This window comes from Canis aureus, chromosome X, assembly GCF_053574225.1.
Source record: "Canis aureus isolate CA01 chromosome X, VMU_Caureus_v.1.0, whole genome shotgun sequence".
NCBI classification, from domain to species: domain Eukaryota; kingdom Metazoa; phylum Chordata; class Mammalia; order Carnivora; family Canidae; genus Canis; species Canis aureus.
In genome coordinates this window covers 108,715,440-108,730,692 of record NC_135649.1, presented here as the reverse complement: position 1 = coordinate 108,730,692, position 15,253 = coordinate 108,715,440, and the positions used below count along the sequence as shown (strand labels likewise).

At 42.1% G+C, this 15,253-nt stretch overlaps 1 protein-coding gene across 9 annotated transcripts in view; it reads right to left on the bottom strand.

The window, feature by feature from the left end:
• Positions 1-15,253, bottom strand: part of SH3KBP1 (SH3 domain containing kinase binding protein 1) — a 339,190-nt gene that overhangs the window by 266,729 nt on the left and 57,208 nt on the right. The window lies entirely within an intron of this gene.

The window sequence follows — 15,253 nt, the reverse complement described above, 5'->3', positions numbered from 1 at the left end:
TGTGTTATTTATTTTCTCCTTATTTTCTATTTATCATTCTTCTTTTTCCTTTTTCTTGCCTTCCTTGTGAATTACTTGTACATTTCTTTTTTTTTAAACTAAGTATTTAATTTTTTAAGAGATTTTATTTATTTATTCATTAGAGACAGAGAGAGAGAGAGAGAGAGAGAGAGAGGCAGAGACACAGGCAGAGGGAGAAGCAGGCTCCATGCAGGCTCCATGGGACTCAATCCTGTGTTTGAGGTCTCCAGGATCACACCCTGGGCTGAAGGTGGTGCTAAACCACTGAGCCACCTGGGCTGCCCTACTTGTACATTTCTAAAAGTTCCGTTTTGATTTATCCAGGGTCTCCAGGATCACACCCTGGGCTGAAGGTGGTGCTAAACCACTGAGCCACCTGGGCTGCCCTACTTGTACATTTCTAAAAGTTCCATTTTGATTTATCCAAATACTCCAGTCTTTATGAGTATGTCATTGAACAATTTTCTAATGATTTTTAATATTTTATTACTTATTAAAATATACATACATAACTTATCACAGCCAGTGGTATCATTGTTTTCCCATTTGAAGTGACATATAGAAACCTCACTTCCAGGATGCCTGGGTGGCTCAGTGGTTGAGCATCTGCCTTCAGCTCAGGGCATGATCCCGGTCCTGGGATTGAGTCCTGCATCAGGCTCCTTGCGAGGAGCCTGTTTCTCCCTCTGCCTGTGTCTCTGCTCTCTCTTTGTGTCTCTCCTGAATAAATAAATAAATAAAATCTTAAGAAAAAAAGCCTTACTTCCATTGAGGTCCCTTTATACCCTCCCCACTTTTTTTTTCATTTTTCTTTTTTGATACCTTTTTTATACCCTGCCCACTTTTTAAATATAATTTTCTCATATATTATCTTTACACATATTGAACACATCAAATGATATTATAACATACACTTCAACCATCAAACATAATTTTAAAAGCTACTGAGGATAAAGACAATCTATTATACATACCCCTATTTTTACCCATCCACTGTTTATTTTCCCCCCTTTTCTGGAGTTCCAAGCTTCCCTCCATTAGCATTTCCTTTTCTGTTTAGAAAAGTTTCTTTAGCCATTATTTAAGAGTAGGCCTGGTATTAACAAATTCTCTTTGTTTTCTTTCACCTGAGAATATTTTTATTTTCTCCTTATCCCTGAAGAATATTTTCACTAGATACAGAATTCAGAGTTGACTGTTCTTTTCTTTCAGCACTCAAAAATGCTGTGCACTTCCTTCTGGACTCCATGATTTTATTTGAGAAATCCATTGTCATTCAAATCATTCTGCTCCTATAGGTAACATGCTGTTTCTCACTGTTTTTTCTTTGTCTTTAGCTTTCAGAGGTTTGATTATGATGTATCTTGGCATAGATTTCCTTGGTTTTATCCTGTTTGGGTTTTGCTTAGCTTCTTGATCCTGGAAGTTTGTCCCTTTTACCCTGTTTAGGGAGTTTTCAGCCATTAATTCCTTGAATACTTTTTATTTCCACACTTTTTTCTTCTCCTTCTGGGACTCCAATGACAAAAATGTTAGACCTTATGTTATTGTAACATAGGTCTCTGAGGCTCTGTTCATTTGTTTTTCCAGACTATTTTCTTTTCTTTTTTTTTAAAGATTTTATTTATTTATTCATGAGAGACAGAGAGAGAGAGAGGCAGAGACACAGGCAGAGGGAGAAGCAGGCTCCATGCAGGTGCCTGATGTAGGACTCGATCCCAAACCCTGGGATCACGCCCTGAGTCAAAGGCAGACACTCAACCGCTGAGCCATCCAGGCATCCCTCCAGACTATTTTCTATGTGTTGTTCAGACTGGGTAAATTTTATTGATGTTTCCAACTTCACTGATTCTTTCCTCTGTCATCTCTAATCTATTATTAAGCTAACCAGTAAACTTTTTAATATGGCAGTTTTATTTTTTGTTTCTATAATTTCCATGTTTCAAATATTTCCAACTTATTTGCTGAGATATTTTTTTCATTTTTCATTTTTCTTCAAGAGTGTCATTATTCATTAAGGCATTTTTTATGATGGCTGCTTTAAAATCTTTGTCAGATAATTTCAACATCTGAATCTTCCTGGTGTTGGTATCCATTGACTGCCTTTTCATTTAAGTTGTGGTTTTCCTGGGTCTTGATACAACAAGTGGCTTTTTATTGTATCCTGGGCATTGGGGGTACTATATTATAAAGCTGCAGATCCTATTTAGATCAAGCATGCAGGTCCTGGGCTACTATTGTGGGCCATAATGCTAATAATAGTTTAGTTTCCGGGGCCCTTCCACTGTTATTCAGGTCTTTTCATTTGAGTTACCTAGAAGTCACTCTGAAAACTGGGTGATATTCCACACTGTAGTTGCTATTCTCAAACTTTCTGGCATATTAATTCTAGTCATATTCATGTATGAGTCGGTCAGGAGTTTGCCTAGGACTTCCTACACGGGTCTAATGAATTCCTTTCTCCAGCTCCCTCCTCTCCAAGATCTTCTCCACTTTAGTAGGGAAGGTGATGGGGGGGCACTTATTACTGCTGAGCTGGGGTAGGGTGAACAGAAGTCTAGATTCCCAACATGGTCTCCAGTGACAACACGCCAGTGAATGAAAGGACAGCTGCAATGGTCACCTGGTGCCACCAGGCAGGATACAAAATTCCAGATTCCCTACTCAATCTCCAATGACAACCTACCAGTAGGGAAGAAGAGCACTGCCACAGGCCATTTGCTATCTTTATTTTAAGCCACACACTTAATGGTTTAAAACAACACCCATTCATTATCTCACAGTTCTACAGGTCAGAAGTCCAGGCAGGCTCCAACTGGATTTTCTGCTCAGCATCCCACAAGGCTGATATCAAGATGTCAACCAAGCTGGACTCTTATCTAGAGTCTTGAAAGAATAATCCACTTTCAAACTCACTCAAGTTGTTGGCAGAATCCAATTCCTTGCAGCAGGAGGTCTGAGATCTCTGTTTCCTTGCTGGCTGCCAGCCAAGGTCTACTCTCTGCTCCAGTAAAGTCATCTGTAATCCTTCTCATGTAACCTCTCCATCTTCAAAGAAGCAAGTCCTCCTCAAGCTCTGAATTTCTAGGACTTCTTCTGCCAGTAGGCAGAGAAAGTTCTTTGCTTTTAAGGGCTTATGTGATAAGATTAGGCCCACCAGGATGCCTCCCTTTTTAAAAGTCAACTGTGCCATCTAACATAACAGTATTACTAGACAGCACATCACATTCACAGGCCCCAGGTATTTGGGTGTGAAATCGTGGAGACCAATCCTAGAAATTCTGCCTACCTCACTACCACTGCATAGAGGGCAGAATGGAGTTCATTATTTAATCTAGAGTTTCTACAAGTAGAATGTATTAACTCTAATAGACTCGAACTGAGCAATATGTTTACATATTGCTATGTCATTTGTATATTTGTGGTAAGCATTTATTTTTATAATTTCCAGGAGGATTATGTTTTCATAGATACACATATGTATATATGTATACATAAACATATATCCAAAAGCTACTTTAGCAGTAACATTATAATATTTTTAAATGTAGAACTATAGGTCACAGGCTACCAACCCATGTGGCTTGAAAAAAAATATTAGATTAAAAAGGATGGGGACACCTGGGTGGCTCAGAGGTTCAGCACCTGCCTTCGGCTCAGAGTGTGATCCCGGAGTCCTGGGATGGAGTTCCGCGTCAGGCTCCCTGCATGGAGCCCACTTCTCCCTCTGCCTGAGTCTCTGCTTCTCTGTGTGTCTCTCATGAATAAATAAATAAAATCTTAAAAAAGGATGATGCTTACTATCGGTGCCATTGTATAAAAAAAGAGTGCCCACGCTTTATCAAGCAGCAAAATCACCTGAACTTTAAAAATATTCTAAGGCCCCTCTCCAAGTCCTTTCCCCACTCCAAAATTCTGACAATAGAGTTCATCTGGAGCACGGCCAATTAGAGACCCACTGGCAAGGAGCCCCTGTGGGACCCTACATGTCACAAGTGTAAATACCCAGTAATGATCACAGCAATATCCTAGATGGTTTAGATTATGATCTGCTAGGAAGCTGGGGGTTGAAACACATGATTTCAAAGTCCTTTTCTAAGCTCAGATTCAATAATCCTGTCATTAAGAAAATAGGACTCAATTATGCATAATCACCAAGATCAACTGGGTCAGGGGACTACTCTCCCTGAGTCACAAGACACCCCCCCACTTCTTCCTGCATTGCAATAGTGACGAAGTCTGAGGAATCTGCTAAATGGTGTGGGCTCTCACTGGTGACACACTTGCCCTCAATTACTCCAGATCCTTCTTGGAGTAACATTTCTCACAATAGCATTTAACGGGTTCTAGACGTTAGGATTTTGTTTTCTAAAAGAAAACTATGAAATAAAGAAAAAAACTATGTATTTAAATTTTAAAGAATAATTTGAGCAGGAATTGGTTGCTTTCAAGGACCCTAAGGATGGGGAACAATTGGGCAGTCAAACATCTGGATTATTAGCCACTGATAGAAAAGACAAACTGCTTCTGAAAAGCATATCATGAACAATACAAAATAACAAGTTTCCTTCCTAATTAATAAAATGAAATATTTTCCCAAATTGCCTTGCTTTCACACTTTGGGGGTTTTGGTGTTGTTTTTTTCTTTTTAAGATTTTATTTACTTATTTGAGAGAGAGAGAGAGAGAGAGAGAGAGAGAGAGAGAGAGACAGCATGAGTGGGAGGGGCAGAAGGAGAAGGAGAGAAAGAATCTCAAGCAGACTCCACGCTAAGCGTAGAGCCCAACATGGGGCGCAATCCCAGGATCCTGAGATCATGACCTGAGCTAAAACCAAGAGTTGGATGCTTAACTGACTGTGCTACCCAGGTGCCCCTGCTATCACAATTCGTAGGAAAAACAGCACAAGCCCAAAAATCCAGGCAGCAGTTGCTCTTTTGAATTGAAATAGCTGATTTCTGAAGACGATCCTTTAAAAGTCAAAAAATAAAACAAGTAGATTCTGAATATAAAATAGTAACCTGGAAATCTCTACTTTATGCCACTTATGGAAGTAAATTTTGATTCTTTCTTAAATCAAGAAGAGCAAAATATTGTGAGCTTTATCTCAGAGTGGTGCAAATATGCAAAATACTGAGTGGACACTTGGGGAAGGCATAATGCAGCGGACAACAACAGCAAGGGGCTTACTCCTATCAGGGCAATGCGGACATGTAGATAATGCTGTGGGCTTGAGCTCAGGTTCTAGAGCCAAGCTGCCCAATGTGCCAATGCACTTTCTGCCCAACCCTAGCTTGTGTGACTGTGCATGTTTTTTAACCTTAAGATGCCCATGCCTCAGTTACCTCTTCTGAAAAATAGGCGTGATAAAAAAGAACAGTACCTATGCCATAGAGTGTCATAAGGATTTAGTGATAAAACATGTGAAGGGCTTAGCCTTCTTCCTCCCTGGCACACAGTAAGTGCTCAGTAAATGTCCTTGTACACAGTCGGACACTGGCAGTTTATACACACAGGGCCAGGCAGCCAGTAAGCCTGGAAGAGAATGTAGCCAATATTATTCGATAAAGTAACACAGCAATCAGGGCCACAAGATAACCAACCGTAGGTTCATTTAACACATTCTAACAGAGTTGCCTGATGAACCCAGTCAAAACCCTCCCAAGTGGTATCTAACTCAGGACCATCTTTGTAGAACAATGTCTAACACATACTGTCTGGGGTACAGAATGACCAAAGGCCAGGTCACAGGAGCTAAAACTGTCACTCTATGGAAGAAGTCATATGTCTGACAATACATTATTCCATTTAATGTGTCTCATTTGGGTTTATAGCCTCCAGTGCCTAGCATGGAACAGACACCAGTAAATGCTCCCTCCACAAGGACAGGAGTCCCTACACAGCCAAACCTATGACAACTATCAACTAATATTCGATAAAGGAGGAAAGACTATCCATTGGAAGAAAGACAGTCTCTTCAGTAAATGGTGCTGGGAAAATTGGACATCCACATGCAGAAGAATGAAACTAGACCACTCTCTTGCACCATACACAAAGATAAACTCAAAATGGATGAAAGATCTAAATGTGAGACAAGATTCCATCAAAATCCTAGAGGAGAACACAGGCAACACCCTTTTTGAACTCGGCCACAGTAACTTCTTGCAAGATACATCCACGGAGGCAAAAGAAACAAAAGCAAAAATGAACTATTGGGACTTCATCAAGATAAGAAGCTTTTGCACAGCAAAGGATACAGTCAACAAAACTCAAAGACAACCTACAGAATGGGAGAAGATATTTGCAAATGATGTATCAGATAAAGGGCTAGTTTCCAAGATCTATAAAGAACTTATTAAAATCAACACCAAAGAAACAAACAATCCAATCATGAAATGGGCAAAAGACATGAACAGAAATCTCACAGAGGAAGACATAGACATGGCCAACATGCACATGAGAAAATGCTCTGCATCACTTGCCATCAGGGAAATACAAATCAAAACCACAATGAGATACCACCTCACACCAGTGAGAATGGGGCAAATTAACAAGGCAGGAAACAACAAATGTTGGAGAGGATGCGGAGAAAAGGGAACCCTCTTACACTGTTGGTGGGAATGTGAACTGGTGCAGCCGCTCTGGAAAACTGTGTGGAGGTTCCTCAAACAGTTAAAAATAGACCTGCCCTACGACCCAGCAATTGCACTGTTGGGGATTTACCCCAAAGATACAAATGCAATGAAACGCCGGGACACCTGCACCCCGATGTTTATAGCAGCAATGGCCACGATAGCCAAACTGTGGAAGGAGCCTCGGTGTCCATCGAAAGATGAGTGGATAAAGAAGATGTGGTCTATGTATACAATGGAATATTACTCAGCTATTAGAAATGACAAATACCCACCATTTGCTTCAACGTGGATGGAACTGGAGGGTATTATGCTGAGTGAAGTAAGTTAATCGGAGAAGGACAAACATTATATGTTCTCATTCATTTGGGGAATATAAATAATAATGAAAGGGAATATAAGGGAAGGGAGAAGAAATGTGTGGGAAATATCAGAAAGGGAGACAGAACGTAAAGACTGCTAACTCTGGGAAACAAACTAGGGGTGGTAGAAGGGGAGGAGGGAGGGGGGTGGGAGTGAATGGGTGACGGGCACTGGGGGTTATTCTGTATGTTAGTAAATTGAACACCAATAAAAAATAAATTAAAAAAAAAACCTATGACAACTAGGTGTCGTGAGCACATTATCTAATACACCCAGATAATTCCTGCTACCTTTCTCAGAGACACAAATATCTTGAAAATAATATTCCATATCATGCATAAAGTTAATGTCCCTTGGGTTGAAAGTTTTTTTAAAAAGTGAAATTTGGGGCACCTGGGTGGCTCAGTCAGTTGAGCAGCCGGCTCTTGGTTTTGGCTCAGGTCCTGATCTCAGGGTCCTGGGATGGAGCTCCACACAGCAGAGAGTCTGCCTCAGGATTCTCTCTCTCTCTCTTCACCTCCAACCCCGGCTTGCACTCGCTCTCTCTCAAATAAATAAATCTTTTTTTAAAAAATTTGATGAGTGAGATCCACTCTGGGGTCTCTGAATATATAACAGTAACTTGGAAATATCTACTCTACACCATTTGTTGAAGTACATTTGTGATTCTTTAAAAAAAAATTGTGATTCTTTTTAAAATAAAGAATAGCCCATCGCACCAAGGGGCACCCACAGCCAACAGCATCCACCCGAGCAGCAGAGACAGCCCAGCCCGAGGGGTGGGCACGGTGCCCCCCAAACACAACACCCTCGGCTCCTTCTTCCTGAGGAGCAGCGTCACATCATCCGCCTCCTCCGGCTATGATGAACAAGTGCCTCTGCCCAGGAACAGCAGAAGGAATGACGAGGAAGGAACCACATCTTACCTGCCCAGACCAGAATAAGGAATAGAAACCCTGTCTTTGACAATTCTCCGGGACACGGGGTCTTCAAGCAGAGAGTGTGGCAGGAGTGGCAGTCTCCTTGAAAGGGCCCATGGGCCAGAAAGCAGTTCAAACTACACGGTCACCAGGTCCATAAAACCGACGTGTGTTCCCTTAATACAGGAAGCTTGATTCAGTGTTGCACTGAACTGACTCGCCACACTACCTCTTCGAAGTATGTCCCATTGCAAGGGTTCTCTCCTCTGTAGCAGGACAATCAGATCCACATGAGACTGTAAGTGAAGCCCCCCCACCCACACACACACACCTGTCACCTTCCGTTATATGTCTGTATTTCCAGAGAGAATGTCTTTCTCTTGTTTATCCAGCACACTTCTGTTGCCATTAATCCCCCAGAGACTACGTCTCTGACTTACTAGTATACACGGCACAGCTCTGACAGTCAAGAAATACATAATGACCTCTTACTTACTCACAGACCTGTTCTATCAACAGCTTCCATGATCTCATCAAGAATTCCACCTTGTCAGTTGAGAATTAAGGTGCCTACAAGGTGAAAGCTACCCAAACTGAGGCCTAAAGTTACAAGTACTGCGAAACCAGTGGACGAGGATCCACTCGATGCTTAACGTAACCTCTGACAGTAATGAGGGGGCCACATTCTGCTATTGAAAATGGAAAGACTGGCGTGACTCAGAAACAAATGAGCTTGGCAACATTAGAAGAAATGATGCAAGAGTATTTATTTTGAGAGCGATGGATGTGTTCCCATATTATTTAATGAAATTAGAGAGCCAACAAAGTTTGAATAATCAAGGCATTAGACAAGCAGTGTGAACAAGGAGCCCCAATGTGTCAGGTCATCTGTTCTGGAGAGTGTGGGGCTCAAGGGGAATGGGGGGGGGGGGGCCAAGCTACCAGCACAGGCAGAGGAACAGGGGAAAGTATCCTGGTTATCCAGCCGAGTCCCCGGACCCCCACTACCCCTTGAGCACACAGCACACGTAAGTAGACCTGAGAAGCACAGACAGCTCTAGTGAGAGGACTGTGCTCTTTGTCCGGATTTGAAAAGGACACAGGGGACAGAACTCAAATTTTCTTCTGTGACAGAACTAAAATCTGAGGGCGAAGACTATCATAGGAAAAGGGTAAACATATATGTACCTCCTTTCAGTGGTGTGTTCCTCTCATGCAGATAGAACTTAAAGTCCAGTAACTTGAAGTAGAAATTTAGAGTCCTGGGAAAGCTCCAACACAGGCCTAGGCTTACAGAAAGGATAGTTTGCATAAGAACTTTTTTTTTCTTAACTACCATCCCCCTACTTTTCAAACTGGACATTTGATGAGGATTTGGGATCTTAATGGGTTTGATGGCAGGGAAGATGGAAAGGGTACATTGCTAATATTTTGTCTAATAAGAAAGAAAACAACAACTAAATGCTGTAAGAAGACAAGCCGCTAGGGCTCAAACACATGTGTTCACACCACAATTCAGAAATACCCAGGAGGACTCCCACGGGCTTAATGGATGGCCACCTACCGACACAAAAGGTGTATTAACAATAAAATGTCAAACTTGAGAAAGCAAGTTTCCTTTTATTTCACACCCAGCTAAAAGAAATGGAAGATGAAACTATCACTAAAATGCTAACATTTATTTTTTCCAAATAAGCACATCATGATGCTGGGTTAGCAGTTATTTCTTTCACCCCACCAAAAAAAGCAAGAAATAATTTCCATCCTGTCCTGTATCTTTTATATAACCTTGGCAGCCTGAGATACATTTCTATTATGAGGCTACCTGATAGCGTAATAGGGCATGTTTTAAAGCTTCTATCAGCTCATGCTAGTAAAACCTTGTACTTCTATATTGTGCCACAATTAAAATCAGCACTAATGCCAAAAAAAAAAAAAAATCCTCAGCAAAGTGACTGTTCTCTCAGAATGGTACAAATATGCAAAATCCTGACCTTTCACCTCACTGAGTACAAAACAATGGTATTCTTCAACCACTTTACACAAATACAAAACAGGCTCTGGATATGCCAAAGAGAGATCTAAAATGCCTAGCAAATGAAGACTTAGGCAATGGGAAACCAAGCTGAAAATTGTTATACTCAGCATTAAACATGCAAGCTGCAAGTAAACACACCTCAGCCTTCTGCGATGGGCCTGCAGCGTGCAAAGTGTACATTTCCCTAACACATGTACAAATAGGCAGAGAGAATGGCTCACTTCCTCACAGACAGTGTCAGATCAATTTCAAAACCAACAAGCATATTCTTTTAACCCCTACCGCAGCTTCCTGCTTTCCACATGTCTATTTGTGTACAACAAAATGTTGAGGGCCTGGGTCCTGCTGTGCTTCACCAAAGGTCCCCTCCCAAAGCAGTCAGCTACATGCCCATGGGCCCAAACTAAAGTTTCAAGGTTTTTTCTTTTTCAAATTCCTCTGGCTGGCCATTAAAAAATGTGTATCTGTGGATACATGTCAAGAGAACCCAGAAAAAAATGCGGCTTAGAAATCCTTTGCTGGACTAAAACACCCTACTGTCTGGATCTGGGGCTAAGGTTCTGAAAGAAAGACCCTGGTAATTAAATCCAACATGGGGAAGATGGACTTCTATGAAAAAGCCCATATCTGCCTTTAATAGGTGGCTATGTTTCTGTTCTATGTGGCAGTTTCAGATCCCAGAAGGGTAGCTGTTTGGGTTTGTTTTTTTTTTTTTTTAATAAATGACTTTGAGGATTTCATCTTAGTACCTCCTACTATCACACCCCAAATTATGGTCTATTGTGGTCTATTGTCCATTTTAACATCCAAAACTTAAAAATTAGGCGACAAAGGATGATGGTGTGATCTTTTAATGTCATGCTGATATATTTTCTATAAGCCCCACCCCCAGCAGGATCATCTGATTCTCTCTGGAAATGTAACTTAACTAATACTTTATTAGGACATTTTACAGCCCTATAAAAGTCAGGGGATAACATATAGAAAAATGATAAGGTGTGCTCCTTTCTTTTTTCCTTTTCTGGTAGAGATGATAGCCCCAGAGGTTAAGACTGTATTGTTCTCTAAAACACAAACCTGTTTTGAACGTAACATAGCAATCTTATTTGAACATCCCTTTCTCTGCTGACTTTTTCATTTGTTCTTCATATCCTCACTGAATCCATTTTGTGATTCTGCTAGTTCTTTCATTAAATGAGTCCTGTAAACTTTGACACAATAGAACTTTCTCTATTTGCATGTTTTTAACAACTTAAGAATTAGTCTTTGATACTTCTTGGGTCCAACAATCAAATGTCTCTGGGAGAGTGACTTCTGGGCCTTGGGACTCCTCAGCAGTCATACTAATAGGGCAGTTACAAGAAGATAACCAGATTCAGGGTGATTAGCTCAGCGGGCTAGTGTGGCACAAAGAAGCCTCCAGCACAAGCATGATACCACCTACCCATCCAAAGAGGCCACAGCTTGAAACGGAAAAAAAAGTATATACATCTGAAAGTGAGTAAGTAGCAATGCCACTCCCATGAGTAAATACAGAAGAGAAACAAGGCCTAGGTCTATAAGAAGACTTATACAAGAATGTTCAGAGCGTTTATTCATAAAATATCCAAACTGGAAATAACCCGAATGTCTGTCAACAGGAGAACAGATAAACAAATTCTGGCATATTCATAAAATGGGATACTATACAGCAAGAACAAAGTACTGACATATGTAATAACATTTTAATTGTGCAAAAGGAGCCATACATAAAAGAACACATACCTTATGATTCCATTTACATGAAATTCAAATACAAGCAAGCCTCATCTATAATGATAGATTACCTATGGGAAAGGGTATGACTGGGAAAAGGCATGATGGCACCTACTGGTGGGAGAGAAATAGGATTGATCTGGATGACGGTTACAGAGGTGCATACTTACATAAAGAAAATCATCAAGACATACAGTTCTAACTTCAGCATTTTGCTCTATGTAAATTTCACCTAGAAGTGAATAAATTTTTTAAAAAGGAGACAGCAAGAGAGAGAGAAATGGATTCTAAAAAAGGAGGTAGGGGAAAGAAAGGAAAGGGGTATTTTAAAGGATTATGGATTCTTCTTCCACGTGTACAGTAAATAAATAAGAACTAAGTCAAGAAAAGAAAAAGGAGGATAAACCCAAAAGGCCATGACTGTACCCTACTTGGGTACATTTATGCCTGCCAACAAATCTCAGCTCGAGAGCTGGCAAAGCCCAGGCACCTTCCTAACAAGGGGGTGATTGGAATGGCTGGTATTTTTCTTTCGAGAAACTGTAACAATACAGAGTTGAGGGTGGATACTGAATCCCAACGTGTTGGGGGACCATGCTCCATAGGGACACCGATGAATCTGATAAATGAATCAAGAAAATGCTTAAGGTAAGCTCTCTGACGGTGCTAAGACTGGCACAGAAGCACACAAATAAACAATGGGATTCCACAAGACTACCCAATTCAATCCAGGGACAAATTATTCTTAGGCTAAATAAAGCATATGTGAACCCACTCTCAAAACTGCAAACTTATGCCAATATGATTGTTATTACCTAAAGATGTATTTTCAGCTTCTAGAACCCTCTACGGCAGTTCACGTTATTGTTAAACTCCACTGCATCCACCTACTAGATTTTCAATAATAGGCCTAAAACATTCCCAGTGGGTGAAGACTTGAAAATAGACTCAGCCATCTGAAAGAATAGAAGTTCCTTTTTCTGCCAAATGTGACAGCCACAAGTGGTGCAGCCCCAGCCGTTCCTGCCACATCCTTTCTGGCTCCATTGGAACAAGCACCTCCCGAGAGTGTGACTTTCCACACTGGAAGTGCTCTAGCCGAGGTGAGAGGACAAGTGATTAGGCCCTCGGGCCAGGGGAGAGGGTGACATGGGACAGCGGCACACGCTGTAGGTGGCCAGCCACGTGCTGAGTCCTGCCTCCTCTAATCCTCAGAGTGGCCAGATGAGGTAGTTGGGCTCCAAAAAGCAAACAGATGGCACACCCGAATTAGGTAATCTGAGGCGGGACAAAGTGGGTGAGTTACGGCAGAGGCAGGAGGTGGGGCTAGAAACAGGGGATGGAGACAAAGGAGTATGGAGGCAGGGGACTTAGGAGCAGCCACCGGCTGGCAGAGGGACAAGGCTGGCAGAGGGACAATCCGAGGAGGCCCAGAGCCAGCAGGATAATCCCCGACCTGGCTGGCTGGCCTCCCTCCCTCCCCATGCCATCTCCCGCCAGCACTCCCCTTGAGCCAAAGCCCATGAAGCCAGAGGGCAGGAGCCTGCTGGGGTGGCCCCAGGCCCAGCAGGTGGCGAAGGGTGGAGAAATGCCCCTGTGGCCCCAGGTTCAGTGAGGAGTTCCTGCTCCCCAGCGCTCCCTGAGCAAGGAGGATAGGCTCTTCCCGTTCTCTGCCTCCCCATCCTGGTGCCCCCAGCCCCCACAAATGCTTATGTGGCTGCCCAGCCTTAAGCCCTGAGCAAAGTCCAACTCAGAAGTTCTTGGAGTCTATGGATTTGTGGTTTGGGATGAGGGGCACTGAGCCTATAGGACATCGAAATAAGGCTTTCAAAATTGGCCTCCCCTCAAAACTGGTGCCAACATCGTTGTCACTTCTTCCCAGGGATGTCCTCCCTCCTCTCAAGTCCTCCCTTCCTTCCCAGAGTCTTCCTTTCCCTTTCCTACAGTCTTCACCTCCTTCCCAGAATCCTCCTCTCTCTTTCCCACAGTCCTCACCTCCTTCCAAGGGTCCTCTTCTCTCTTTCCCAGATCTTCCTTTCTCTTTCCCATGGTCCTCCTCTCTCATTCCTTTCTCCTCCATCTTCACACAAAACTTTGCCCCTTTTATCTGGAAAGATCCTCCTTCCACACCACAATTGGGTCAATTTCAAGGACGGTCCTTGTCCTCAGACTGGGAGTTTTGTTTGGAAGGGCCAAATATTTCACCCCCATTTACACATCAATACAGTAGAGTCAGTCTGTGGTAGCCCAGATATAATGCGTTCCTACTCTTAAAAGGAGAGAGAGCTGCTAGGTTCAACTGTAGTCCAAGAAAAAAAAAAAGTCTGTACTCCCACAACTCCTTACAGAAAGCAAGTTTGTCAGCATGTTACCCACAAAACTTCCCCCAGCCTTCAGCACAACAAAAACAATTGAACAAAAGAAATGTTAGCAGGATCACTGAGGCAAGATCCTGAGGAAAGACTGAGCCGAGATCCTCTCTGTTCTAGACTGGGGGGCAGGGTACAGGTAGAGGACCCAGGGGCTGGATACTGTTTTTCATCATCAATCCCTTTTCACAAAACCCTCCCACGTAGCCCTCAAGGCTCTCTGACCAGGGCACCTGCTTCTCTCAGCGCAGCATTGCTGGCACCACCTGCTCCCCACAGCCGCACGTCTGCGGCATGGTCCGCTACCCGCTGAGACGACAGTAGAGGCCCTGGGGACTTCTGCACACAGCCCTTCCTACTGAGAACAATCCAGTCCTCCCCAGCATTAGATAGAAAGTTTATGGTACAAAAAATGTGTAGATCTACTTGGCATTTCCCACAGGGAACAGCCTCAAGGTGACCTGCCCTTTTTTTCACCCCATTCCAACTATTATGTACAACTGTGCAGTATGTTATTTCTTAACATGAATGAGCTACATTTTTGTAATTAAACCCCTAGATGACTTCTGCAAAGGGCATAATATTCAAAACTTTACTGAAAAAGTAGATTTTATTCAATGCTTCATGGCCATAAAGGGGAAAAGAAAATAATATAGTTCCTATCAAAAAAGCAGTATCAATACAAAGGTCGAAAACATAGCATAATCAGAATTTTACATTTAGTTTGATGGCTACTTGACTGAAATAGTCAAAACTACTTTCACCTCATTCTGAATGGAATGGAAAAGAATAAAGTTCTTTTAAAACATCAAAGCCAGTGAACAAGTACATAAACAAACATCGTTTAATAATTTAATAAAATATAAATAAATAAAATATAAATATATTTTTTCAGCATTTTCTAAGTGACTTAGTTTATTTTTTTTTAGATTTTATTTATTTATTCATGAGAGACACAGAGAGAGGCAGAGACTTAGGCAGAGGGGGAAGCAGGCTCCTTGCGGGGAGCCAATGTGGGACTTGATCCCAGGACCCCAGGATCACAACCTGAGTCAAAGGCAGATGCTCAACCACTGAGCCACCCAGATGCCCCCAGTGACACAGTTTAAAAAGAGAACATTCTGGGCCTTAAGAAAGTGAGTTCAAAATGGGTCTC